General features: G+C 44.7%; 1 pseudogene; it reads left to right on the top strand.

Annotated features, from left to right (window-relative positions):
* Positions 1-3,108: 3,108 nt before the first annotated feature.
* Positions 3,109-3,257, top strand: LOC114698509 (annotated as a pseudogene).
* The last annotated feature ends 24,694 nt before the right edge of the window (positions 3,258-27,951 follow it).

The following is a 27,951-nucleotide window of genomic DNA, read 5'->3' as shown; positions in this document are numbered from 1 at the left end:
TTGCCAGAACCTAGCTTATTGGGGTTCTCTTAGAAACTAACTGGTCCTCAAAAAGGAAAACGCTCATCTCCAACCATCCCTAGCCTTCCACTGGGGCATGGGAAATGCCTAAATAGAACCACCTCTTACCTTCTAGCTTCATTGTTTTGATTTAGATCTTAAATGTTCCCCCCAAAGACCCATGTGCTCCAGGCTTGATTACCAGCCTTGGTACTAGAGGGAGGTGATGGGACTCTAAAGAGGTGAGGTTCACTGGAAGGAAGTTAGGCAATTGGGAGTATGCCCTTGAGGGGTTTCTAGGAGTTCAGCTCCTCTTCTTCATGTCTTAGTTTAACATCTGGTGGTAAAGACTTCCTCCACCACACATCCCACTGCCATGAGATACACAGCTGCCATGGTCTCCAAAGCAACTGGTTCAAGGGACCTGCCCTGCAACCTTTTTTCCTTTTTAGTTGATTCTCTCTCTCTCTCTCTCTCTCTCTCTCTCTCTCTCTCTCTCTCTCTCTCTCTCTCTCTCTCGTATTTAATCACAGCATCAGAAACTGACTAATAAACTCACCTAAGTGAGGAAAACTAAGAAGCATGTGTCAAGGTTACAGCCCAGGGCACATACTTATTAAAAGACACAAGCTATTGTAATCCCAAGGACATAAACTGTGATTCTTCCCTCCGCTTCCCCCTCTCCACCACACCAACAGTTCCTTATCATGCTGGGAGGTACAGAGGAAAGAGCTGCAAACTCCCAATTCTACTTAACACGTCTCTAGGGAAAACCAAAGACATCAGAGCTCTAGTACCCATAGTTTTAGAAAACAGAACAGCCTGACTCCTAACCAGGTAAACATAAAGCCTCGCCTTTACCAACCTCAGTTCCTTCTAACTCAAATGCATCAGGGGCAGCTACCAAGAAAAAGGCAGGACACACTAAAAGGCAAAACATACAGACTGAAGAAACAGAGCCAATGTCTCAATCCATATCCAGACACAGTGTGGTGGGCCTTCAGAATGTGACTGAAATTTTGAAACTATAATCAATATGCTAAAGGAAAAAAGGAACAGCATACAGGGATGGTTAACTTATATAAGCACTCGAATGGGGGAAAATCTAAACATTGAAGGAAAAAGCAAGAAATAAAAAAAAATTTAAAAACGAAGCATACAGGTGGTATAAACAAGATGTCTCCTCATAGTCTTGAACATTTGAATAGCACCTCAGTAGGTGGTGGTGTTTGGGGAGGTTGAGGAGGTGTGTCCCTGTTGAGGAAGTGTGTTACTAGTATGTTATGTTTGAGAGAGTAAAAAGCCAAAGCTATGGTCAGTTGTCTTTCTCTGCTCCCACTTGTTAAAGATGTGAGCCCTCCATGTCCTGCCCTGTCACTACGCCTGCTACCTGTTGCCATGTCCACCGCCATGGGCCCTTATCCCTCTGTCATCATAACCCCAAATAAATGCTCTGTACATTGCCTTGACCCTGGTTTCTCATCATAGTGGTAAATAGTAACTTATGTAAATGCCTTCAAAGAGTTCAATATGGCTCACCCACAGAACGACCTCAGCTGAGGAAAGACTCCATGAGCTTGAAGGAATGACAACAGGAAGTTCCAAAACTGAAATGCAAAGAGAAAGAAAAATGGCGAAAGAGACAACACAATCTCTAAAACCCATGGAACAATTGCAGGGGGCAGAAGGAGACCACACAAAGGTAAGGGGTGAGGAGAGAAGGGAGTATCTGAAGTAATAATGACTGGGCTTCCAAAGGTAGTCATAGATACCAAACCACAGGTTCAAGAAGCTCAGAGAACACCCAGGCCATGTAAATACCAAAACACCTATGCCTGAGCATAGCATATGCAAACTGTATCATACGAAAACCAGAGAAAACTGTGGAGGAAGCTATGTGGGACGGATGGGGAAAGTGACAGGGACATGATCAGACTTCTCTTCAGAAACTATGAAAACAAAGGTGAAGCAGAACAAAACATTTAGAATGTGAAAAGGAAAATACCACCAATCCAGAATTCTATATCCAGCAAAATTATCAAAACATCATATGGCACCCCACAGTTACACACAATTTTTGGACTCCTGGGCATTGACTCCAGAACCTTCACACATGCTAAGTAAGCACTCTACCACTGAGCTACATCCCTACCACAATATGCACAATGTGTGTGTGTGTCAGTTAAGATTAATTTAATTTTAAAAAAATAATAGGAAAGAATAAAGAAAGAGATGCCTTGTTAGCATTAATTAAAATATGTCTAGAGTGCTATTTTAGCTCCAAAGTAGACTTCAGAGCAAGAATAGCTATCGGAGACAAGGAGACATTATATTAATAGCAAAGGGGTTAACTCTCCAAAAAGATAAAACAATCCCTAATTTATGCACCTAAAAACAGAGTGTCAAAATAGGGTAGAATGAAACCAAGGCAAACGCTGAGAGAGTTGCCTAGAGTAACAGATGAGCCAACTCTGGCTGTTGGAGACTTTAAGCCCCTCCTATCAGTAACTGACAGATCCAGTAGGCAGAAAATCATTAAGGTGATAATTGAAGTGAGTGCCACCATCAGTCAAGTGGATATAATTGGCATCTTCAGACTATTACATCCAACAACAGAATACACACTCTTCTCAAACTCACATAAAATGGGTCGTGCATCAAGAGAAATCATGTTTTGAGTTGCAAAATATGCCTTGAAATGTAAAGAACAGAAATCCTGTGAAGTCTGCTACCAGGCCAGAATGGCTTTAGCAACTTACCAATTTAGCAACATACAAGTAACATGTGAAAATTTGCATCATTATTTTACCCTTATTAAAAAAGTGAGAGAACACTAATGTCCAAATTAAAACAAGGAACAACATTTCAGAGCTCATGAGCATTGAAATATGTAAATATTTTACATTCATAATTAATAATATACAAATACATTTATGTATAATATATAAATATTACACACACACACACACACACACACACACACACACACACGGTATTTGACAGCCTGAGTGAACCTTGAATGACATAATCTGACAAAGCTTACACAAAGGCAGAGAATCTGAACAGCTCCATGTATATTAAATTAAATCAAAAATCATTTGTCTCCCAAAACAGGAATTTCAGAGTCCGATTGCTTTCCTAGGGTGAGGCTTATCCATTGCCATCTGGATGTGCTGGCCCCTGCAATTTCCCCAAATATGAGAAACTCAACTGCATGATTTTTGGGAGTGGGAGGACTGCATTTGTGCTCTTCCCCATAAAAAAAAAAATAAAATATATTAACATGTTGAATCCAGTAGTGAGTCAAGAAAATTGCACAGCATGACCAAGTAGATTGAGCCCAGGTATATAAAGCTGGCTCATTGTTCAAATATCAATTAATGTGGTCCATTACACCAATACACTAAAGCGAGGAAAAAAATCAAATAATTGTGTTAACAGATGCAGAAAAGGCATTCAATAAAAAATAACACCTATTCATAATAAAAAAAAAACTCTCACGAAACTATGAATAAACAGGAAGTTCCTTAACTGGGTTTTAAAAACTACTAAGAATCAAAGCCAACATCTAACATGATAATAATAGTAATAAACTAGGAACTTTCCAATTCAAATTAAGAACATGGAAGGCTGCTCACTCCCACCATTCAACATCACCCTGGAAGTCCCAACTAATGCAGAAAGACTAGAAGAAAAGCCAATGGTACATGTATTAAGAAGTAATAAATAAAAGTCTCTGTGTTCCAATGGCATAGATTATGCAGGAACTTCCCCCAAACAATTAAAGAGTAAAATCATGGAAGTGTGCACAGCAAGGCAGCCTCATGCATGGCTAATGTAGAAGTCAGTCACCTTCCTACACATTAACAGTGGACAAGTGGATCTTGAAACCAAACAGAATATGATGTATGTTAGCACCAAGTAAGCAAGAGATTTGGTGATGGACCTAATCAAATATGTACAAGATCTATATGCAACATTCTGATGAAAGAAATCTAAGATCTAAACATCTAGAAGAGATTCCATGCATAAGGACAGAGGGTCTGAGATGTCTGCTCCCCCCAACTATGCCTATATAGTCAATGTCACACAAGTAAAAACACTAGCACGTTATTTCACAAATCAACACATAAATTCTAAAAGGCCCAGAAGAGCCAACAGAGTACTGAAAGTGAAGAACACAGCTGAAGAACTGAAATGACCAGCTCGACACTTGCTGCACAGCTACAGCAATCTGCAGTATGGAAGCGGAGGGGCAAACACACAGACTGATGAAACAGAATGGAAAGCCCAGAAATCGACCCACATAACTATGACCAACTGATTTTTGACCAAGGAGCAAAGGTTTAATGGAGAAATCATAGCTATGGTTTCCTTTCTTATTTTTTCTTTTTTCTTTTTTTAATTGACAAATGCTGCTGGATCAACTGGACATCTAATATACATACAAAAATAGATAATGACCTTATACAACTCACAAAAGTGACCTGCCCATGCAACTAAATATAAAACTGCACAAAACATAAGAGAAAACATAGGGGATCTTGAGTTGTATACTAAATTTTTAGATGTAACATAAAATGGTGTTCTTTTAGAAACTATTAAATTGGACTTTCTTCAAACCTGCTCTATTGAGACACTACCAGGAAAACCACAAACTCTCAGAAAATTATCCCAAAACAAATATTTGATTAAAGATTCATCAAAAATATGCAGATAATTCTTAAAACATGACAATAAGATAATGAACAATTGTGATAGTTTTTGCCTCCATAGGCTCATGGATTCAAATGTGTGGTGGTATTGTGTTCCCCAAAATATTGTGCACCCTAATAAACTTATCTGGGGTCAGAGACAGAACAGCCACTAGATACAGAGGCTAGAAAATGGTGGCACTCACACCTTTAATCCTAGCATTCCAGAGGCAGAAATCCCTCTGGATTTCTGTGAGTTCAAAGCCACGCTGGAAACAGCCAAGCATGGTGACACAAGCCTTTAATCCCAGGGAGTGAGCCTTTAATCCCAGGGAGTGATGGCAGAAAGCAGAAAGATATATAAGGCGTGAAGACCAGAAACTAGAAGCATTTTGGCTGGTTAAGCTTTTAGGTTTTTGAACAGCTGAGAGGCATCCAGTCTGAGGAAACAGGATTAGCTGAGGAATTGGCAAGGTGAGGTAGCTGTGGCTTGTTCGGCTTCTCTGATCTTCCAGCATTCACTCCAGTAACTGGCCTCAGATTTGATTTTATTAATATGACCATTGAAGATTGATGCTACACAAATGCTTGATCATTAGGGACTGGCACTACTTGAAAGAGGTTAGGAGGTGTCGCCTTGTTGGAGTAGGTGTGGCCTTGTTGAAGGAAGTATGTCACTGCAGGTGGCCTTTGGGGTTTCAAAAGCTTAAGCCAGGCCCAGTGTCTCTCTCTTCCCACTGCCAGAAGATCCAGATGTAGAACTCTCAACTTCTCCAGCACCAGGTCTGCCTGCATGCTGCTATGCTCTTCACTATGATGATAACGAACTAAACCTCCAAAACTATAAGCAAGCTCCAGTTAAATGTTTTCCTTTATAAGAGTTGCTGTGGTCATGGTGTCTCTTCACAGCGATAGAACACAAACTAAGATATATCTCATTTAAAAATGAGCGAATGATCTACATGGACAGTTGGCACACACATACACACACAAAAACCATTCAAACAGCAAATCAGCACATAACAGGATGCCCACATCACATATCATTAAATAATTATAAGTTAAAACGATGTGGCTAAACACATGCCTACACAGTAGCCAAAGCACAAATAGCATTAAGTTCTGGTGAGCACACGAAGTCAGAGAACCCCCCACTCCCACACCAGTGTTGCTGAGAATGTAAAACAGTTGTCTGGAAATGTTTTACGAAATGTAGTCCTTCATAGCAGACAAATAAAGAAGAGTGTAAGAGCCAGAAGGTAGGAAGGAGTGCTGTAGAAAGCTGTCTTCCAGACGTGGAATGGCTGTTGTTCTCTTGAACTCATGGCAGCTGTGGTTACCTGCATAACATTGGGCCTAAAGACAGTCCATCATGGATGGGGGAGGGGCTGGCAAGTTCGCACTCCTCCTTGAGGATCTATTGACAGTTAATAGTTGCCAGAGAAGGGAGAGTGGTGTAACTACTGGTGAGTTGTCCATGCTCTGTTAAATAACTCCACACCCATGCTCATGCAGCAACACACACACACACACACACACACACATGCACGAATGCATGCACGCACATGCACACATGCACGCACCATGAAAGTATAAGGAGGAATAAAATGGAGTTCAGCAAGAGGGGGAGGCAATACAAAAAAGAAATGGAGGTGAATGTCATCAAAACTCATGATATATACATATTAAATTGTCAAGAAGTAATTAATAAAAATAACCATACCCATACAATCTGGCAGTCACGTTCTTTGGAATTTATTCAAGTGAGCTGAAACTATATCCACACAAGAACGCCCACACAAATATTTATAGCATCTTTATTCATAATTAGGGAAAGTTAGAAGCAACTAAGATATCCTCCAACAGCTGAATAAACAGTATGACACATCCATACAATATGTGAATTTTAAGAGTTTCTTTTCTTCGTGCCCCACCATGGCCCCAAACAGACTCCAAGTACCAGATCTAGGTGGTCATGTGCACCAGGTTGGTAAGGCCATTCCCTGACACAAATTCTTTTTTTGCCCTCCTCTATCTGTGGCACAGGGACGTTCAAATACACTAGGGGAATTCCTTCACACTTTATGCTGTCTATGGCCCAGGTTCTCTGCTCTCTCCCCCTCCCTCTTCTCTCTGCTTTTATCCCTCCTTCCTCCCTTTCTCCCTCCCTTTCCATCTCCTCTCCTGCCCTGTCCTTCCTCTTTTCCTTCCCCCCCCCTCCATCTTTTTCTTCCCCACTCTCCACCTCCCTCTCCTCTCCTGACCTTTCCCTTCCACATCTGCTTGGGTGAACCATTCATCAGGAGCTCCTCCTACACGGCTCCCCAGTCGCATGCCATATCTCCCTCTGCAGAACCTGTTATAATTATAATTATAATTCTTTAATTTCACAGGTCTCTTAGAGTATAATTTCCACATCAGTTGAAATGGTTCTTAAAGACTCCACAGGGAAGATGTACTGTATTTACCATAGGCAATGCTAAGAAATATTACTCAGTGATAAAAAGAAAAGAATAATAAAAACCACAAAAAAGATGTAAAGAAACCTCAAATTCATATCGCTAAGTGAGAGAAGTTGACATAATATGTTAACCCAGCTATATTCCCCATTCCAGGGAAAGGCAAGCTATGGGGACAAAGGGTGGGTCATGGCAAGGAATCTAGGAAAAGAGGGTGAATGTGTGAAGCGTGGGAATTTTAGGACAATGAAATGGATCTATGTGATCCCACACTGGTGGATCCATGGTATTTATCAAACTTCACAACACATACAGTACCAAGAGCAACTCCTCATGGAAAGATGGCCTTTATCGAAAAATAATGTGTGAATATTAGCTCATTTGTTCCAGAAAACGGGTCGCTTTAGTACAAGATTTTAAAAGTGGGGAAATTGGAGTGGGGTGAGAAGGTATTAGAGAATTCAACTGTGACAAGAATATTTACAAAAGGGCTCGACTGTATATTAGTCATAAGAGACACAGCTTGAGTGGAACTAAAAACATCATTCCAACAACTGTGGCTATTCTGAGATGAGACAAAGTGGACGTCAAGGCAAGTGACATCATCAGAGATAACCACGGTCATTCTGAATAACAGTTCATCAAGAACAGCAAACAACTGTCAGTCACGTGCTCCTCATGACAGAGCATCAGACACGTAAGTCATGGGAGAAGAAATCCGTCCACACACAAGGTGACCTCTGTCCCAGTGGGTTGATAGAACAAGATGTAACTCAACAAGAATCCGAGCAGCTGGATCTAACCAAGTTGGTGTTACTGACATTTGCAGCCCTCTAGCCGGACCACTGCGGCATATGGAGTCTTCTCGGGCATCTAGAGATTGCTCTCCAAGCTAGAACACATACTTGATCAGAAAGCAAGCCTTAAGACATTTAAGTGTTCTGAAAAAAACATCTGGATGTGGTGGTACAATCCCAGCACTGGCCAGCAGCTCTCTATGAGTTCAAGGCCAGCCTGGCCTGCACAGTGAGTTCCAGGTCAGCCAGGCTACATACTGAGACCCTGTCTCAAACAAAACAAAGCAAAGCAAGCTAAAAAATATATGTTAAAAATGAATTGAATCCAATATCAGCAGAAAAGGAGAAATAATAAAGAACAAAAATCAACTAAATAAAAACACACTGGAAAAAGGTGGCGGCTGAGAAACTGCCCCCATCAAAGGAACCTGAGGAAATTAAATATGATGTGGAATTCTGGATGGGATCCTGACATAGAAAGCAGAGGCTGGAGAAAAGCTGTGGAAATCTGAAGGAGGAATTGCCAATAATAGGAGAACTGGGCACAGGGTGTGTGAGAATTCTGTTAGATATCTGCAATGCTTGTGTAAATCAAAACTGTTTTCTACTTCATTTATGAAGCTGCAGTAAGTCTTATCCCAAAACATGAAAAAAAAAAATTAGAGGCTAAGGAGACTGCGCCATGATTGAGTTCTTGCTCTGCAAGCATGGAGACCTGAGCTTGAATCCCAGGACTCATCTCATCTTCCTCTGGCCTCCACATGTGCATAATGGGTGCACATACCTGTACAGTCACATGCATGCATGGTGCACACACAAATACCACACGTGCCACACAGAGTACTTGTGAGGTAGGGAGATGGCCCAGTAGGTAAAAGCACCTGCTGAGTGAACATGAGGCCCTGAGTTTGAATCCCCAACACCCACATTAAAAAGCTGGGTGTGTCCACAGGTGTGGCTGGCACCCCACTGCTGGGTTGGGTGGTGACAAGAGAATCACTGTAGCTTGCTGAGGGCTAACCAGCTGCTGCTGATGTGGTGGGACAGCTGTCTCAAGAGAAAAAGGTAGAGAATGATATAGGAGAGTCCGAGTCCACTTCTGACCTCTCTCTGTTCAGGCTTTCAGATGCTTGTGGTGGTATTGTGTTCCCTAAAATATTGTGCACCCTAATAAACTTATCTGGGGCCAGAGACAGAACAGCCACTAGATACAGAGGCTAGAAAATGGTGGCACTCACACCTTTAATCCTAGCATTCCAGAGGCAGAGATCCCTCTGGAGCTCTGTGAGTTCAAGGCCACATTGGAAACAGCCAGGCATGGTGACACACGCCTTTAATCCCAGGAAGTGATGGCAGGAAGCAGAAAGGTATATAAGGTGTGAAAACCAGGAACTAAGCTGGTTAAGCTTTCAGGCTTTTGAGAAGCAGTTCAGCTGAGATCCATTTGGATAAAGACACAGAGGCTTCCAGTCTGAGGAAACAGGATCAGCTGAGGAATTTCGAGGTGAGGAAGCTATGGCTTGTTTTGCTTCTCTGATCTTTCAGCGTTCACCCCAATACCTGGCTCCAGGTTTGTTTTTGTTAATAAGACTCTTTAAGATTCATGCTACAGATGCTGCAGTGAATACAGCATAGGTTGGCCGAGTAAGCACTATAGATTTCTTTCTGTAAACTACATGCCGTCACTCGTCCTTGCTTTAGGTCCTTGGGCACAGGAAGACTACGATATAAAGAATACTCTACAATCAGTATCACCAGTACTACACTTTGAACATATGTCCACAGAGCTGGGGTTCTCATTATTACAGAGCAGCTGATGAGGACAGAGGCCATCCGGTTCCCTTAAAGCTACAGGGCCCATCTCTAGGAATGGGGCACGGGAGGCTAAACCAAGTAAAAGTGGTTTCTTTCAGAGGCAGAGTAATATTTGCTCCTCTGACCACTCCCCCCATGAGTCAGGTAACTCAAAGAGCACTAGAAATTGGAATCCTTGTTGTCAACAGCTGAGAAAAGTCAATAAGCAGCTAAGGATGGAAGTCTGCCCCAGACAATGGTAACCAAGGAAGTGGCTACGGGAAAGAGGGGAGGAAACAGTTAAAATAGACTACAAGGAACAGATGGTCTTCTCTACTGTGTCCCTCCCCCTTTTCTCTCTTTCCTACACTCACCCACCCACTGGTCCAATCACACACACACACACACACACACACACACACACACACACACACACACACACACTACGTGAGCCTTCTGCATTCTGCCAGTCCTGACAGCTAATCCACGGAGAGGGAAATCTGTCTTCTTTCCATTTCGGGTTGTTCATTGCTAATCCACCCACTGGCAGGAGTATAAACAGATGCATACATTAATAATGATCCAGGGAAAACAGACAAGACGCTACCAACAGACTGGTAAGAGTGAGCTGCACTAACAGGTAGGCCTGGAAGCTGCCCAGATGACAGGCAGGCTCCAGAGACAAGGGTGCTCATCCCCAAATCAAAGCTTCTGGCCAGCTGGGAGAGTAGAGCCAGGTCAATCTGGGAAGGGAAGCATCTTGCTCACAGGGGACTGCCTCTACCTCTAGCGTAGAGCTAAAGAGACATGGCAGACTCAAGACACATGAAGGTCAGTCTGCACAGATGCTCAGCATGTTAGCCCCAGAGGAAAACAGATTCTGAGAGGAGGGCAAACTGACCCAGCTTGCTTCAGGCTACACCAGTTTTAGCAAGGAGATGTCCAGGTCCCAGAAATCCTTCAGCCCCAGGCAAATAAGGCAGCTGGACATCAAAGCTTGGAATGCCCCTTGAATATCAGGAATGGAAGATCAAGAGATAGAGAACAGGATGCACTCTAATGTGTATGCAGTGCAGGATCTCAGCCCCAGAACCTGCCCATCTCCCTGAGTCAGAGGGAAATGGACCTGGAGTCCATTGCTGTGACATAGAGTGCTGGGAGAATGTTATCCCTGGGTCGATGTGTGGTAGGGATTTTCCCTGCCAGGAGACCAGTGCTGCTCCACAGCCTTGTGGCTCTTGGCTCCCCAGTCCCCTCTCTTGGCTCTTGAGTATCCTTTCTTCAAAGAGAAGGTATGACAGAATGGAATACAAGGAAGTAAAATTATCATCAGGCTTTGCTTCTCAAAAGCTGATGCCCTGGAGGGAAAAGACAGCGAGGTTTGACCCTGCCCCTTGATGAGACAGGACATCAGGAGATAATGACTCAGCAGGTTCCCTTGACCATCGAGAGCAGAAACAGTGAACCAAAGGATCCCATACCCCAGCTTGGCACAGTAATAGAGCCACCAAAGCTAAAGAGGGCATGGCCGGCACCTCTGAGCTGGTTTATGAGGCTGATCCACTCTTGGGGAGTGGGGCGCTTTCATTTTTTAAATATTTATTTATTTTTATTTTATGTGTATGTTTAGGTGTTTCGACTGCATGTATGTCTATGTAACCCATGGCTCATGGCCCATGGAGGGCAGAAACTGGAGTTACAGAATGCTGTTAGCTGTCATGTATGCACTGGAAATTGAACCTGGATCCTTTGGGAAAGCAGCCAGTGCTCTTCTTAACCACTGAGCCATCTTGCCAGCCCTGGGAGTAGGGTTGTTTAAGCCTTTTCTCACAGAGCACCAGTGACTGCTCCAGATGTTTGGGTCTGACCTTCCTGCACATGGTTAAGTCCATACACTGCAAAGAGGGTGAAGACAGCTCACGTTTATTGAGTAGTTGGCATGCCCTTATCCACAACTATGATTGACAGCCTTATCCACAACCTTATAATAATTTTATGAGTTTTTTATGGCTGCTATACCAAAATATCACAACAAAATACCACAATACTGCAAATATCCATTGTCTAAAAATGTTAGAAATGGATTAACTCATGGTTCTAGAGGCTATAAGTCTAAAATCAAGGTGACTTTATTTTGGAGGGAAGGAGAGAGAAGGAGCAATTTATTTGAATATGGGTGCTGGCGTGACCCCCTGTGTTAAAGATGGAGAGACTAGAGGGTGTCCAGTGTTCTTCTCTTGCATTCTCTGCCTTATTCCCTTTAGGCTGACTTTCTCCCTGAACCTAAAGCTCACCGTTTTTGGTTAGGCTGGCAGCCAGCAAGCCCAGAGATCTTCCTAACTGTCGCCCACAGCACTGAGGTTATAGATACATGAGAGATCACATCTGGCTTGTTACACAGGTTCTGGGATCGGAACCCAGGTCCTCATGGTTGTGTGCACAGTGCTCGCAGACCCCAGGGTAAGCTTCTGAAGGGCTCTGTGGAAGGGTAGACCCCCTGCCTCCTTCCCACCTAGCTTCTGTAATTGCTAGAAATCTTAGGCATGTGTCAGCTTGCAGAGTATCGCTCCATCTCTGCTTCCGTCATAGCACTTTGTATCTCTTCACATCGCCTTGTCTATATCCAAGCCTCTTGGAAATCTTGTTTTGCTAGTGACTGGCTAGTTAGCACTAGCTTAAGCTACACTATATTCTCAACTAATTACAACCAACAATGAAACTATTGCTATTTCCAAGTAATGGTGTTTTCTGAAGCTTTGGGAAGATCATGAATTTTAGCTGGAGGAACACAACTTAATCCAGTATGTTACCTTGGACGCATTTTAGGATTCACCCCCACACCGGTCTTGGTAACCTAAATCCCCACAAAAAGATCCAGGCTTTGTTGCTCCCTACAGATCACCAGGTAATTCCAATGTGTGGGCAAGTTTGAGAAGCACCATTGTGAGAACTTTACGTGCACTGTCCCCTTTCATCCTCATGGTATATTCTTAAGACCCTCTTAGCATTCCTATTTCAGAGATAAGAGCTCTAAGACCTGTAGAAGTCAAAATAGCTTGGTTAATTTGCATAGGTAGTTTATTAGTTGGTCTTGCACAGCTGGGACCAAACAAATGAGCAAACAAGTCAAAGGGAAGAAGAATCTCATGGTTTCTAAGATTTCAGTTCTTTATGGCCAGGAGGGTGTAGCAAAATGGCTCCCATCATGGTGGAAAAGAAACAGAATGGGATCATAAGACGAAGAAAGGCAGGAAGAAAGGTGGCCATCAAGTACATGCCCCCAATGACCTAGTTCCTCCAATCAGATCTTACCTTCCACATTTCCACCCCTCCCAACAGTCTACAGATCTTTAATCCACCACAGAGGAAACCTTTCACTGGGTACACCCTCATAGACACATTCAGGGGTACGCTTTACAAATGCACTAGGCACTCTTCAATCCAATCAAGTTGAGACCAGCCATCACTGGTGATGGTCACAGGGTAGAAGATGGGGTTGGACTGAGACATTTGGTCACAAAGCCCCTGTATAGACCATGTTGACCCATTGCTGAGCTTTCCATAGCTCTGATGAAAGGTAGCCATCCTGCCTCAGCAACTGGCATGGGGTTTTCTTTGGGAGGCAACCTCCTTTCTGGCTTCAATCCTAGCCACCTTCCTGCCTTCCTGTTCCCAGCACAGATCCTCCATCGGGCTCTCCTCTTGGGAGTCAGAAGACAAAAGTTTCTCTGCATTGCTACTTCCAGCCCTCCATACAGCTGTGGCTTTTATTAGTAACTTCTGTGCTCAGACAGAAAAAAAAAAAAAAAGTCCCTTGCATCCACAATGGAAAATGTAGCTCAAACCCAAAGACATTTCCACAGCCCTGACTTACAGACAGGGAAACCCCTGGGAGGTACTAGACGATCCAAAGACCTCCCAGCATGTGTGTTGGCTGAGACATACAGGGGTGCCTTCTGGCCATTCCCCATACCACACCACTGCTGGGGGCCAGGCCAGGCCAGCCAGCAGGGTCCTGCTGCTTTTGAATGGTTCAGACGGTTCAGCTGCTATTTTCAGAATCAGAACAGCACCTCCTAGGGTATGCCAACAAAGGTAACTTCATGATTATGTCGCACTGTCCCTTAAAATACATGGGAGAGAGAAACGGAAACACTCATGTGTTGTTGGTAGGGAGAAAAATGCTACAGCTACCCCGGGAAAGCTATACCGCTCCTTAAAAGACGAAGTATGCAACTACCTGCCATGGTGAGTCTTGGCTGTCAGCTTGGCTGCATCTGGAGTCAACTAAACCCAAGCTGCTGGGCACTCTTGTGAGGGAACTTTATAATCAGATCATTTGAATCGGGAAGACCCATCCTAAATCTGGACCACACTTTCTGGTGGCAGCCCAGATCCAAGAAAATTTGCTTTGTGCCTCCTTGCCGTTCCTCTCCCTGTCAAGTCTGTCCTGTGGCAATGGCATTCCTTCATGGCTCTTAGGACCTACTTCTTCAGGGTTCCAACACAGACTGAAGACCAGCAGCTCTCCAGGAGTCCTCCATGCCTCCAGTGCCAGACTGGGACTGAAGAAATCCAATCTTGTGGACTGGACTGAACAACTACAGGGTCCTCACCCTCTCCACTGTGAGACAGCCATCGTTGGACTACCCAGATCATATCCTGTGAGCCACTCTAAAAAAATCTCCCTTTGCTTTATAAATTTATTCTATCAGTTCTACTCCCATGGAGCACCCTGACTTATACGAATACACTACTACACATTGGACATTTATCCCAGAGAAATGTAATGTAATCAGGCTCACACAAACACATGGGTACAAATGTTTATAGCTATTTCATTCATGATAGCAGATGGACAGTTAAGATGCCCTTGTATGGGTGAATCATTAAACTATGGTATATTCATACTATGGAATACTACTCTGCAATTAAAAAGACGTAATTATACAACAACTTGGATGGATCCTTTATCAAAAAAGTCAAAAGAGAAAAACAATTCTAATACCATGCCTGTCATATAATTCCATTTCTAAAAGTTCTTGAAATATCAAATTGTAGGAAGGAGGAACAGAATCGTAGTTGCCAAGGGCCAAGGGGACAATGTGGTTTTAAACAGGCACCAAGAAGAGACCTTTAAATCTATCAATTTTCTGCATCTCAGTTGCATCATTATCAATGTCCTAGGAGTGATATCAGATTGTTGTTTTGGAGGTGGTAAGTGGATAAATGTGCACTGGGTTCCTGTTGTATGATTACTTAGAATTTCATGAACAACCATAATTATCTTGAATAAGAGATTGACTACTCTGTGTTGCCATCTGAAGCTATGTTGATATCCATGGTCCATGCTACCACCCAGGGGCCATGTCTTGCTTGGTCCGAGGTCCTGGTACAGTCAGAGACTGAGTTGTCCTCGGCCATGTTACCACTGAAAGCCATGTGATGTCGGTGATCTCTGATGATACGTGAAGCCATGTTGATGTCCATGAGCTATGATGCTGCCAGGGACCATATTGGGGTCTCTGGCCCATACTGTCACCAGAGATCATGCTGAGGTCCATGACGCATGCTGACACCAGTTGGATGTCCATGGTCTGTGCTGTTGCCAGATATGATGTGGAAGTTCATGATCCATGCTCCTGCCCACTGTAAAGGACAAGGAAGCTTTTTGCAGTGGTATCGATGACTGCAGACTCAACAGTTGAGAAAGAGAGACGGAGAAGGCTTCTATGGCAACCCCTACCCCCATTCACCCAAGCAAAGGAGAAACAACCTAGAAAGGAAAGCACCAAAGAGAACTCTTACAAGTTGTGGTAAGGACGCTGAAGTGTATGTAACTCTCCACAATAGATGTCTGTTGGTAGGGTGAGGTGGGGAAGGACTCATTCTTTTTTAAGGGGCTGGTCACTGGGAGTTTGGCCATGCTCCAGTGACTATATGGACAACACAAACTGGTCTTGGTTTATATGTATATATTTATCTTTTTTTAGGGGGGGAGGCCACAAGGATGGGGTTGCAAACAAAGGAGGAGTGGGAAGGAAGGGTGATGGGGTACATTATGTGAAATTCCCAAATAATCAATGAAATATTATGAAAAAAACTTCACTATTTCAGAAGATATTTGATGAGGGAAACTTCCTCTTCCCCACCTGGATGAAAAGCTGGCACCCTCTAGACTTTCCCCACTTGTCTTTACTGGCCATTCGGTCAGGGACTGGTCCCCTTTGCTGATTAGAATAGCTCTCTCGGATAATAAGCTCTTTCCTTGGGGAGGGCCATTTGGAGTCACTGCTTTCCAGAAGGACCGAAGTACAGTCAGCTTCTGCTCTCTCACTCAAATCCTTCCTACAAATGCAAGGGAAGAGGAGGAAAGGAAGATTCCAGAAAGCCTGTGCTTCTGGGTTCAGAGATAACAACATATTGTTCTGGAGGGTGCATTGGCTGGCTCTCTGGAGATGTCACTGGCTGTCCTTCAGACAGCAATCCCAGGACAGGGGAAATACGATGGGACCTGTCAAACCTGCCCTGGGTCACACAGGGTGGCTCAACCAGAAGCAAGACTCCTGGCTCTGTCACTAAAGCCATGAGCCCACTTCTTACCCTCTAGATGGTCTCTGGGAGTCACCCAGGTCCAGGTCCTCAACCCACTCCCTGCAGGGGACTCACATGATACCCACCCGATAATCCTGGAGGAGGCCTATCACCGGCTTGCATTTATTTATTTATTTATTTATTTATTTATTTATTTTTTATTTATTGGTTTTTTGAGGCAGGGTTTCTCTGTATAGCTTTGTGCCTTTCCTGGAACTCACTTGGTAGCCCAGGCTGGCCTCGAACTCACAGAGATCCGCCTGGCTCTGCCTCCTGAGTGCTGGGATTAAAGGCGTGCGCCACCACTGCCCAGCCCATCACAGGCTTTTAGAGAAGGCTGTTTAATATGAGGTCCGACAAGGCTCATATATTAAAGGGTTGACCTCAGCTGGTTGTGCTATCTGGAGGAATTTCTGGAAACTTGTCACAGCAGATGTTCCTTAAGGGCTCTGTCTTGTCCCTGGCCCCTCACTTTACACTTTGTGCCTGTTGTGAGGTCAACAATTTCCTCTGCCACAAGGTCCTGCCACTGAGTTCTGCCCACATTCGCGGGACCAGGTGACCATGAACTAAAACCCACAGAGCTGAACGCAAGCGTCATCTAGAGAGTAGAACCGGAAGTCAAAACGAAAAGAAGTGGGGTTGTTTGGTTCATAAGTCTTTTCATCCCATGACACCACACTCACTGTGTATCCATCTGTCTAGACTGTGGTGGTATTGTGTTCTCCGAAATATTGTGCACCCTAATAAACTTATCTGGGGTCAGAGACAGAACAGCCACAATATTAAACATAGAGGATAGCAGTGATAGCACACGCCTTTAATCCCAGCACTTGGGAGGCAGAGCTAGGCAGAAATCCATCTGTTCAAGGATACATCCAAGCATGGTGACTCACGCCTTTAATCCCAGAAAGTGAGCCTTTCATCCCAGGGAGTGATGGTAGAAGGCAGAAAGATATATAAGACATGAGGACCAGGAACTAGAAGCAGTTGGCTGGTTAAGCATTCAGGCTTTTGAGCAGCAGTTCAGCCGAGACCCATTCTGGATGAGGACTCAGAGGCCTCCAGTCTGAGCAAACAAGACCAGCTGAGAAGTTGGCCAGGTGAGGTAGATGTGGCTTGTTCTGTCTCTCTAATCTTCCAGTTCACCCCAATACCTGGCTCGGGTGTGATTTTATTAATAAGAACTTTTAAGATTCCTGCTACACTAGACATCTCTGTAACTTTGAGGTAATTTTTTTAATTGAGTCAAAACTTTGTAGCTCACAATTGATGACGTGTGAATGTTCACAGAGCACAGTGAGATCCTTATCAAGGGTCTGAACCCTCATGAACACCAGGGTGTTGGAGCTCACAGTTTTTAAAGAATCTGTGATCAAATTCTACATCTCTTATTTTTCACATCACTCCAGCAGAATATCAGCCAGAAACAGCTTCAAAGAAGAAAGTGGTTAGCTATTCCAACTCATAGGGTAAGAGGGGAGAGAGAGGCCATCAGGGCAGAGAAAGCATGGCGGCAGAGCATGAGGTGGTGGATTGCATTGTGTTTGCCGTGGAGATGCCAATTAGGGTCTACTAATTTAATCCAGGGTAATCTCACCACCTCGAAATCCTTCCCCTAATCACTTTGACAAAAGTCCTCTTTTGTCCTTTAAGCCCTCAAATGGGTTCCAAGAATCAGGACTTGGACATAACATTTTGGAGGCCATTATCCAGCCTACTACAGCATTCCAACATCACTTCATGCCTGGACCACAGCTCTCCTGGGCTCCAGTTGACTCTGGGTGCAGTGGATAGAGGAATCCCCCATCATCACATGCTCCACCTTCATAGTCTATACCAAGAGTCCTCTTACCATTGAATTAGAGCTCTGCCTGCAAGGCGCCTGAGAGAAGCTCCACCGGCCCCTTTCACATGAGATAAAAGCCCTTCACTGAGGTCACACAGCTCATCCATGATGGTTCAGAGGACGGTCTGGATTTCTATGCTGACGTCATTCTCACAACGCCACACCTAACATCCCATTGCCGACCTTCCAAGTCACCAACCCTATTTCCCTCTCCACAAAGCCTTCCGACATTTCCTTCTTCTTTGTCTGCATAGGAATAAGTGCCTTGTCTTCAAACCTGAGGCCGAAACCGTCACTTTTAAAGGCAGTCTTCTGGCTGACTTTAACTCCAATCCTTCTTTGCTCCATATTCTTTGAGAATTCCTGTATTTAAATTAGAACTGTTTAATCCCACTGACCTTTATGTGACCTCTGAACTATATAAATTTCTGTGTTCTATCTGTGACTATAACCTCAAATTTTCTATATCTTTAATATCCTATTCCAGGCTATTCAGCCTATAATGGACCTCTCTCTTTTTGATGTGTGACAACTAACTCAACTCTCTATCTATCTATCTATCTATCTATCTTTCTCTCTCTCTCTCTCTCTCTCTCTCTCTCTCTCTCTCACACACACACACACACACACACACACACACACACACACACATACACACACACACACACACACACACACCGTTGATGGTTTCCTAAACGCTGTTGATGAAGGGACCACATTCTATGAACTATTATCTCGTCTGTGCTCTATCTAGACAGAGACTGCATTGACAGTCAGTCACCTGTGTTTCTCCTGAGTTTCTGAATATGCTGATGTCACCTTAGATTGTTCACGGCACCCAGAGATGTCTGTATGCCTGAGAAGAGCAGGCTTTTTCAAAGTGAATGCAAGAAGGACAGCAGGAGTAATTGTCAGTCTGTGGCATTCAAAAATTAGGCTGTGGTGCCAAATAGTCAGCCTTGAAAACATGCTTACAAGTAATATTATATGGACTGAGCAAGTTATATATTTAGGAATATATATGTATATATATATATATTCATGCAATAACAATTAGTGAAAAAAAGAGGTTATAAATTTGAAAGAGAGGTACATATGGGAGGATTTAGAGAGAGGAAGCGAAGGGAGAAATGTTGTGATTAAATTATAATGTCAAACATTAAAAAAGAAACCTGGACTTATGCCATAAAACATTACCTTTGAAGCCAGGCTATTACCCTAGATTCACAATTATTCACAATTCTAGCTAGGTATGATGGCACCTGCTGTATGTACTCCAACACTCTGGAAGCGGAGGCAGAATGACCACAAGTTCATGGCCATCCTGGGCTACATAGTGAGACGCTGTCCAAAATAAATCTATCTTGATCCTTCTACCTCTTTCCTCCATTTAAGTCATCAGAGATTGCTAGGGGTGTGGCTTAGAAACAGAGTATGTGCTTAAATCATCAAAGCCTGAAGGTAGTTGACACTGGTTGTGGTGGTTTGAATAAAAATGGCCCTCATAGGCCCATAGGAAGTGGCACTATTAGGGGGTGTGGCCTTGATTGAGTAGGTGTGGCCTTGTTGGAGTAGGTGTGGCTTTGTGGGAGGAGGTGTGTCACTAGGGGCTGGGTCATATTGAGGTCCCAGAAGCTCAATCCTTGTTACTGACACTTCCTGCTGCCTACAGATCCAGATGTAGAACTCTGAGCTACCTCTCCAGCACCATGTCTGCCTGCATGCCACCATGTTTCCCAACATGACATAATGGACTAAACCTCTGAAGCTGTAAGACAGCCCCAATTGAGTGTTTTCCTTTATAAGAGTTGCCACGGTCATGGTGTCTCTTCACAGCAATAGAAACCCTAACTAAGACACTGATACCAAAACCCCTACTGACACATAGATTGTACACCCTGTGAGAGGTGTCTTTCTGCTACTCTGACACAAGACATGAGCTAAGAAACTCAAAAGAAAATTTCATTTTGGTTCACAGTTCTAGACAGCTCAGATTGTGGTCAGCTGGTCACATTGTCTTACAGCTGTGATGAGGCAGACCATCCCGGCATGCATCACATGGTAGAGCAGACTGCTCACCTCACAAAAAGAGAGAGAAAAGGAGTGACCCCTTAATGCTTCCTCAAGTGCATATCTCCAATGACCCAACTTCCTCTTAAAGGACCCAGCTCCACCTCTTAAAGGTCCACGCCCTTTCAATAATACCATAGGCTAGCAACCAGGCCTTCAACGCGTGGTCTTTGAGAGACATTTGAATCCAAATCGTGGCACAGCCCCTCCGTTGAAGCAAGAAGACCAGAACACTTGCCCCATGGAAAAAGCAGCCCATTATACAGGTGAGTAAAAGAAAGTCTGCACTGCCAGGCGGTGGTGGCACATGCCTGTAATCCCAGCACTCGGGAGGCAGAGGCAGATGGATCTCTGTGAGTTCAAGACCAGCCTGGTCTACAGAGCAAGTCCAGGACAGACTCCAAAGCTACAGAGAAACTCTGTCTCAAAATACCCTCCCCCCCCAAAAAAAAAGTCTCCACTCTTTTCCACTTTGGAAGGGAAAACTACAGGGAAAGAAAAGGAGCCTCATGGAGACATCTTTCATCTCTGAGTTCGGCAATAGATCAGTAGGCCTAACAGAGTATAGGAAGACATTATCTCTGCTACCTATGGAGACTTCTGGAAAAGTACCACTGGCTGCCATATATACCAACCCAAAGCCAGGCTGATAAACTTAGCAAAGCAGAAAGAAGAGATGGGCAGATGGACTATGGTTTCTCTTTTCCAAGCCATCTTCTTACCTAGCACCAATGATGAAGACCTGGGACCTGTCCAGATCCACAGGGACAGTGTTCAATGACCATAGCCACAGAGGGCCAGAAGACAGGCAAGCAAGGCGTATGTCACTGGACCCAGGATAGCAACTCCACTCCTGAGGCAGGAAATGAGATCCCAGCCTGAGGCCACAGCCCCTGTACCATGAGGTCCAGAGCCACAGTCTCTGGCACAGGATGTCTCCATATATCAGATGTCACTGAGGAAGAGACATGGCCAGATTCAAGGCATTTTTTCCTCTAGAAGTCTGAGCCTTCTTTGAAGACCCTGTTTAAAGGATCAAATCAGACATTCAATTCAAACCAAATTAGACATTTAGTTTTTTCTTTCCATTGGGGTGGGGGTGGAGTATGGCAAATCATGGACTAAACTAAAACAGCTATAAACAAAAATACAGAAATTACATTTTTCTCTTCATACCCAAGCTACAGTGGGAATTGACTCTGTCAGGCCATTCCACCACCATGCCCTTTCTGGTGAGGCCAATCGCTCTGGATTAATTTCAGAATTTCCAAAACACCCAGCTAACAATGGCAACAGAAATTCTTTCCCTAACTACAGAGAAGGGAGCTACCTAGCAGTGTGTTACTGATTTATCCCGCCAGCTGTATGCAAATTAAATTTCAGAACTCAAATTGATTTTTGTTTCCAGCCACTAAATATCCTGGTGGTTTGCTGCATTAATTAGAATTGACGTAGGGGTTAATAATCCCCCCCCCATCTGACTGCCGCCTCCTCAGAATCCAATGCCTAGCTAGTCCCTCTGACAGCGATGTGAAGTGGGGGTGGGGAACCCGGGAGTGAATCAGGAAGCAAGACTGATGAATCATCCAGGAGATGAATTTTTCACAGCATCCCCCCCTCATGCCTGAGCGGGGTGTGTCATCGGGTTGGCAGGCAGTAGCAGGTGCACCTGAGTGATACAGCCAGCCTGGATAAAAAAAATCTACAAAGCCCCATGCTATGCACAGGGAGGGGCTTCTCTCTCCTCAGTACCCCATGATTTCCCAGGAGCAGTGAGCGAAGAGCTGCCCCATCCCCAAAAAGCTCAAACAGAACAAAGCTCCAACCACCACCAAAGGCTGTCCTGGGATGGGGTTAGTAGCTTTGTGGTAGAGCTGGGAGGTGAGGGGACGGGGTGGTGGCAGTGCTTGACACCAACTGCTGGTGGCCCCATCAACTTCAGATGCTTCCAAGACAGATGGATCGCCTACTTCTCACTCCTAGGGAAAGCAAATCATCAGAGAAGGCCTGGCACACCAGGCCTGCCTTCAGCTGCTGCCCAAATGCGCCTCTACGCAGAACACATGGGGTTAACTGCATCCCTTGCTTCAGTTCCTCCTTGCTTCAGGCAGAACTGTGTTTAACAAGGGGTTTGAAGGTGAGGTTACCCAGAAACCACTTATGAAAATTAGGCAAGGAAGACTCCTCCTTCACCAGCCACCTGGTGCCATTGAACCCACTCCAAATATTCTTTTTTTTTTTTTTTAACTAATTACCAACCATGAGACTGAAATCCCCTTCTGAAGCCATATCTACTTTGCGGATAACCTCTCAGACCTGGAGACAAATGCTGAGGGTATGGGTCACAACCACACAGCTCCATGAGAGCTGGCTTAGTTCAAACTCCTTGACTTAGGGTAATTGCAAAATGTCCATCTAATGAGCAACCACACAGCAGGCCTTCCTCCCTTGAAACAGCACTGGATGTGGTGTGCAGAACCCAGCAAGCCTCAGGGGTCTTCCCATCTCTGCCCAACCAGTACTGAGGTTGCAGGTGCATGTGGCTGTACCCAGATTTTTACAGTGGTACTCAGAATCAGTACCTAGGTCCTCAGGCTTGCACAGTAAGCACTCTTACCCACAGAGCCATCTCCTCAGGCCAGGAGGATGAAATCTGAAGGGTATCTTTTCCCAGGCTTTGGAATCTGAGGCTGCCTCTGCCTTGCTGGGCATTTCTCAAGCAAAGCTCAGCCAGCAGGATAAAATTTGCAAACTGAATATCTGGAAAGGCTAGCATTGAATATCTGTAATGTGAAGAAATGATCGATGATTAAGTAGATGGGTAATTAATCTTACTGAAATATTATAACATATACAATTATATATGGAAACATCAGAGGGTAGCCCACTATTACATACAATTTGTGTGTTTTTATGCACCTGAGGCTGAGATGTCTACCCAGAATGAATGTGACCACTTAAGGGAGGAGTTACAGTAAGACCTGTGGATGCTATCATCTATAGTAACCTCTGAACTGTAAGGAAAAGAAAGAAAAACTAAGAACAGCAAGAAATGGCTGACTTAGCCTTTCTTGAAGTGGGGGAATATATGGAAAATTGAGTACAAACTAAATCCATGCAAAATAGCTCCAAAATTTGGACCGCACAGGAAGGATCAGACAGTGAGGAAGAACAGTGGGATAGACATGACGTAAAATAACCCTCTGGGTCCAATCTTTAATGCAGAGGAAGGCAGTGTGTGTGTGGGGGGGGGGAGAACCTTAATAATGACCCTGTATAGGAAACTGTGATCATCAGGGAATACTCTGTCCTTGAACTGCTTGAATTACAAAACACTTTAACACAAGCAGTGAGAACATCTCTCTTAATCCAGTTGTGAGGCTGTGGGACACGGGGGCAGATGAGATCAATGTGAGTGTTGGAGAAACAGAGAGACAGAGTAATACAAGTCTCTTAAGACGATGGCAATGTGAGGGAAATCAGTTTCTGGTGGACTGGGTCAAATTAGAGACACTTGGTTATCCATGATTGGACTATCAAGAGGCTGGGAGAGAGTACAGACAGACATGACTAAAGAAACCGGGTGGGGAAGAGGCTGTGTTGGATGCCCAGTGCGGCAGGTCATGTAGGATTACAATCACTGAAGAGTTCAATAGGCTGATTCTTCAGGGACTGGCATGGAACCTCAGTGGCCTTGTTAAGCCCATGTTAGGACATGGTCTTTAAAAGATAGGAGAAGCTTTTGGTGACGCTGAATGATTGCGGCTGGCATGTAAATCAGATTCATAAAAGGCTAAAGAGATAAAGGGGACCAGAGAAAGAGAAAGTCAACATGCAGACAAAAGGGTCTAATGAGACTGATAGAAGCCAGTGATGTGAGCCGTGGGAAGACTTCAAAGCCTGAGCAAAGTTCACTGAAAGCACAAAGGGATACGGCAATCCAGGTGTACGAGGCTTAGCTCGTCCCAAGGGCTGGCTGTAACCCCTTCACAGTAAGCGGTATACATTTCTCCCCTGTGAGAAAGTATACTGGGGGTGGATGTTGTTCACCCAGCCTGGGGCCCTCTCAGAAGCCAACTACGGCTGACAGAAAGGTGGCAGGACCCGCTGCGGCACCGGCCTGGAGCCTGTCATTCCCCTGGGAGCCAGCCCAGGCTGAAGGTGCAGCAGGCACAGGCAGGCAGGTGTTCAGCCTGGCTCCTTTGGCCCTGGGCTGGCTATGCGGCTTAAACTTGCCCTAAGTCGACTGGAGGTTGAGGGATGCATGGTATCCTAGCAGCAGCACCCCAATGAAGAGGTAGGAGGGCTCACCATGAATGGCTGTGGATTGCAGAGACCTAAGGTAAGGCCTCCCACCCACATGGTTGCACCTAACATGGATCTTTTGAGAAAATAATTCATACAAATGATGGACTCCTGAAGCTGTAGTAGACCTTGCAAACGTGTGCGTGCGTGCGTGCGTGTACGAGCATATGTCTCCTCAGCTGCTGGCTCCTGATAAGAACTGAAACTTGCTTGGAAGGGGAGTGATGGGCCTCCAGAGACCCTTTTCACCCCCTGTGAAAGGTTGCAGTCCATAGATGATCTAATACTAACCACAGAGTGTTCTGCAGATGAGAAACAGCGTCCGAGATATACCCGCGCATCTTAGCTCCCAAAGGAGCAAGGATGAGGATTTCGTTCACACAACAGCCCTGAATCTCCAATGAATAACAATAACAAAAACACAGACCCTTCAATAGAAGGAAAGTAAAACACGGTAAGGGTAAACACAGGCCTTAGGAAATGCTAGGCAACACAAGGAAAAGGGTGGTTTTTATCTGCAGGGAGACTGGGGGGTCTCGAGGAGGCGACAGTGGGCTGAGGATCAGAGAGGGGGCTGCTTAGACAAAGGGAGGCACCACACAAAGGCTTGGAGCTGGGCTTGCACCTAGCATGAACAGGAAACAACAGCAACAAAAGAGGCTGGAGAGAGGGCTCGGTCGGCAAATATACTTGCCAGGGAGCCTAACAACCTGGGCCAAGCCCCAAGTTCCACAAGATGGAAGGAGATAACCAGCCTCTGCAAATTGTCCTCCGGCCTCTGCGCGCGCGCGCACGCACGCACGCACACACACACACACACACACACACAAATGAGAGAAACATAATTTCATAAAAGCTAAATTTAAAAAGAATTATAAGCGAGAGACCCCAAGCTCAGGAGTGGAAGCTCTGAGGAAGAATCGTCATGAGCAGAAAAGCAGAGGAAATAGATGACGTCAGAGAACAGTAGGCTTTTTATGCCAGGCTAAGAATCTGGGCTTCACATTTGGGCCCGCACGGTTCACCACGGAGCCCATGGGTTGTCCGCCTCATAATAACCCAGAGTGTTGGATAAAGAAGGAGGAGGCTGGTCCGGACCCAGATTAACTGAAGCACAGCTTCCAGGAGGACATCGAAGGATCTATTTATTTCACATGCTCCCTGAGTGGCTCCCATGCACACAAAAGTTTGGAGGGCATAGCTGTAGACGGCAGAGTCCTGCTAAGCACTTGAAGCCTTGGAAGCAGCTGAATATTACACAAAAATTGGTTCAGGAATTCAGCAGCCACGGAGTATGTCTCAGAGCCCACTGGGCCTGTGGACAAGGTGTAAACGGGGCAGCCTATAGAGCAGAGGTTTGGCCAGTATTTGAAGTATCCGAATGAGAGGAAGGCAGTGGGCCGAAAGGTAAAAGGCATGTGGTTGGAAGAGTTCTGGAAATTTCTCATGCTTTCTGGGGGAACAGAGAGAATGGATGTGTATTGTTGGACACTGTGGTGGTGGCTTTTCAGTCACTGAGACCAAACACCCAACAGAAACAACTTAATGGGAGAAAGTTCGATTTGGCTCAGAGTTTCGGGTGCATCAGACCCTGGTCACTCAGCCCCGTGTACTTGGGAATATGTAGCCGAAGTTCTTATGCTGGGGATGCTATGAATGTGTTGCTCTGATTGATTGATAAATAAAATGCTGATTGGCCAGTAGCCAGGCAAGAAGTATAGGCGGGACAAGCAGAGAAGAGAATTCTGGGAACAGGAAGGCTGAGTCAGGAGTCGCCAGCCAGACACAGAGGAAGTGAGCTGTAAAAGTACTGGTAAGCCACAAGCCACATGGCAACTTATAGATTAATAAAAATGGGTTAGTTTAAGATGTAAGAGCTAGTCAATAGTTAGCCTGAGCTAATGGCTGAGCAATTTTAATTAATATGAGCTTCTGGGTGATTATTTTATAAGTGGGCTGTGGAACTGCGGGGTCGGAGCAGGACTGGAGAAAACTCCAGCTACATTCTTACAGCTTGGTCCTAGCAGGACTGGAGAAAACTCCAGCTACATTCTTACAGCTTGGTGGCTAGGAAGTAAGAGAGGGACAAGAAAGGACCAGGCGATAAGACACCCCTTAATATCTGCCGTCTCCAGGAACCTACTTTGCCTTAGCTAAGTCCTATCTCCTAAAATTTCCAAAACCTCCCAAAATAACACCAGATGGGGTCCAAGCATTCAAGCCATGAACCTGTGGGGGCGTTTCATATTTAAACCATAACAAACACTGAACAGGGACACAAGTAAGATCCAGAGACAAGTTTTCAAGGGCAGCTAAGAAATCTTGGATTTCTTGGTGAATTATGTGTGGACAGGTGAGTGATGCTATCTTTTGAGAGGTGGAAGCTGCCGATGACCAAACATTCTGCTTTCATTATTTGGCCTTGAAAGGATCCACCAGAAATCCTACCAAGAAAGTTGGCAAACTAAACAATAAAAGATAATCGATTCTGTCCCTTTACCTTCTGACCTACGACAAGACAGAGAAGAGCTTGTCCATCCTTAAGTCAGGGTTAGGATGCTTTGCCCAGTGATATTGTTAGCCCTAGGAATTTCTGGACATTTCTATAAGAAAGATAATAAGTAGCAATAAAGCCAGTCTCACTAAGGACAACAGGCTAAACCCAGCACTGGGCAACAAACAGACCTGCCTTTTCATTTCTTCGTCCATTCTTCCAGAATTCTCCTCACCACTTTTTCCAGCCACCCAGCCATGTACATGTTATTTCATTAGAATATGAATGAGAAGCCCTTTGGGAGAATTTTATGCTGTCATGGCAACAGTCACCATGGCAACTGTTAATTAATTGGATACTGATGAAGTGGAGGAAGGAAAAAAAAAAAAGCCAACCAGAACGGATACAACTCTAGAGGAAGTCATGGTGTGTAGTAATTATATGAATTTCATTCAGCAAAGGCATGCAGCAGGTCAGAAATGCAAATAACTCCCCCTCGGCCACCACCTACTCAGACGCCTGCCTTCGGATCCGACAAACGTGAATGAGTGGTTCCAGCCTTGCCCATTCAAATTCTTCCCCAAGATAAAAACCTCATTCTAATATAGGGAACTGGCTACATCTCAATAGATGGCCATGACTAGGTCCTAACCCATTAAAAACTGTCATCCCCATGCCCGAATTAGAGCAAACGGTACAGGTGAGGGAAGAGAGTCACACATGGGTGGACAGAGCCGTTCACGTCTGAAATATCTTCAGATGAAGGCAGGGGACATTTGTCACTGACATCCCAAGATGTCAGGGAGGCTCCTACACACAGAGATGGCTCACAGTTCAAACAGAACACCAGTCTAGGGGTGGGAAAGAAAGGTCCCGAGTGGTGTGAAAGCAGACC

The sequence above is a fragment of the Peromyscus leucopus genome, chromosome 17 (assembly GCF_004664715.2).
Source record: "Peromyscus leucopus breed LL Stock chromosome 17, UCI_PerLeu_2.1, whole genome shotgun sequence".
Taxonomy (NCBI): Eukaryota; Metazoa; Chordata; class Mammalia; order Rodentia; family Cricetidae; genus Peromyscus; species Peromyscus leucopus.
Note: the sequence above shows the minus strand (reverse complement) of the source record. Positions and strands in the feature narration are given on the sequence as shown.